The sequence below is a fragment of the Acomys russatus genome, chromosome 28 (genome assembly GCF_903995435.1).
Source record: "Acomys russatus chromosome 28, mAcoRus1.1, whole genome shotgun sequence".
NCBI classification, from domain to species: Eukaryota; Metazoa; Chordata; class Mammalia; order Rodentia; family Muridae; genus Acomys; species Acomys russatus.
This window is the reverse complement of record NC_067164.1, coordinates 38,156,868-38,159,259: the sequence shown is the minus strand read 5'-3', so window position 1 is coordinate 38,159,259 and position 2,392 is coordinate 38,156,868.

Below are 2,392 nucleotides of genomic sequence, written 5' to 3'. Positions count from 1 at the left end.
AATACATCATCTCAGCAATGCTAATTACATTATTAAAAACAAATGAAAATGATTTATTATAAACCTGGGCGGAAGGAATGCCGTGCCTGCAGCTGTGTGGAGGAAAAACAAAACAACACACACACTCAAGCCCTACAAAAACAACCAGGGTGTTTGTGGAGAAGTGGAGATGTCTGGAGAAACAGAATCAAAGCCTCTCCTCATCTTTAAAGGAAAGGGGAGGGGCTAGATCATTTCTGACTGTGGGGCCTTCTAGAATTCGAAAGTGTCTCATCTCCACAGTCCTGGTAACTGTAGCGGCACCAGCTCTCCAGCTATCCTTCATAGCTAGAGCAGCACCCACACGCTAAGGGTGAAAGGCCTTCAGTGTTTGATGAGGTGACTGATGCTGCCTTAGGGTCTTATGCTGGGTGCCTAACGGTGACATCATGTCCACTCAAAATCTGATGTTCTTGAAGCTGACAACAGTATGTGACACATGATAACAAAATTGATTTTAAAAAATTGACTATTGAGACTTGTCCTCTCTGGACCCCAAATATCTGCCAAGTCAAAGGATAGGACTGCCCCATATCGTTCTAACTAGTCTGCAGGCGTCCCATCACCATCGCTGAAAAGGCACTTCTTGCACTGCTGGTCTTGCTTGCTTCTGTTGCAAACCAACACAGATGTGTGCTCACAAACTTTGTTCTTCCCAAAGCAGCTCTAGAAAGCTTTCAAACGTACGCATCGGACAGGCCTTTATAGTTACAACTTTTATTGATGTTGCATTCTACATATTTTCACATCCAGTGTTCTCATGGTCCACGGGCTCTGAAACTACCAGGCTCCTAGTGCCCACTGGAGCCTGACCTCCTGCTGCCGCCTCCAGTCCCCACCCCAAACACACACACACACACACACACACATACACACACACACACACACACACACACACACAGAGAGAGATTCTTTTAAATTTGGAAACTCTCAGGCTCCTTTTTGCCTGTAGTCTTCACTTATGTTGAGAACGTCTTGACTCTCTCCAGAATGGCCCTCCTCCCTGGCTCTTTGTGCAGCCTTTCACCTGAATCTGAACCTCAGTCTAAGGTGGACCTTCTCCAAGTGTGGTTTCTATGTTTCCATTCTCAGAGCACAAATGGATGTCCACTGGGTGGGAAGACCATTTCCCTCATAGTAACAGTCAGGACATCGCAGCTGAGCGGTGCATGAGAAAACAAACTGAGTCACCAACTTTACTTCCGATCAACATTGCAAGGACAGTATAACAGCAGTGTAAATACATGCTGATCCCGAACTAAAACTGAAAACAGAGCTGAAAAATTAACTAGCATTTTTATATTACTCTTGGGGAAAGCTCTGGTGATGGCTACTGTGAGGCATGGTGGCCAAGGATGCTCCATCCTTTAATTACCTTGTAACCGTCCATTGCTGGCCAATTGCCAGTGATTTTGCATCTACTAATGTAGTGATATTTTGCAAGCAGAGGACCTAGGATCATGTGGTATGATCAGACAAGGAACCCATTCTCCTAACAGAATTTTCCAGACTCAATGAGCACACATGCAAGAATCTAGACTGATGACTTCATTCTAACAGAGGATAGGATGCCAGACGCCAGAGAGTTGTAGACTCAGCTACACGTGTCCAGAAATATAAGATGCAAGGAACGAACGGAAGCAAAGGAGGAGAGGAAAGAGAATAATCTGCAAACACAAGCAATCCCGCAGCGATGCCCCCGTCCATCGCACATGAGGACCACAGCTGTGTGAAGTGGGGGCTGTGCAGCCTCCGAGGTGTGGCCAGGCTGTAATGAGGTGGGAGGCTCACAGGGCAACCGGAAGTTGCTGAGTGCCCACCACCCGATGCCTCAGCACAAACAAGTGATTCTGGTGTCTCAGACAGTATCTGTTCTGTCCTGGGGAAGAAATAAACCTTGGCAATGTTGGCAAGCCCTATAATTTCCGGGGTGTTTGGGTCCCCAGAGTGACCATTTTCAGAGAGGGGGAAACATCCTGACTCGGCAGACTTTGCAGTCTCTAGAACAATGAGAGTATAACTATGATTTTTAAAATTATTTAACTTATTTACTTACTCAGTTTACATCCCGATCTTAGCCCTCTCCCTCCTCTCTAGCTGGTCTCAGCCTCTCCCCCTCTTCTCCTATCCCCTCCCCTACCTCTCAGAGAAGGGGAGCCCCTCCCCCACAAACCCACCTCAGCTCATTAAGCAGCTTCAAGACTGAGTGTGTCCTCCCCTCCCCTGTGGTCGTGGCAACGCAGCCCCCTGATGATTTAAAATGCCAAGTCTGTGGTATTTTGAAGAAGCCGGAGAAGACTAAAACACCTGTAAGTGTACCCACCTCGCCAGAACGTCTGAATGTCAGGTGATC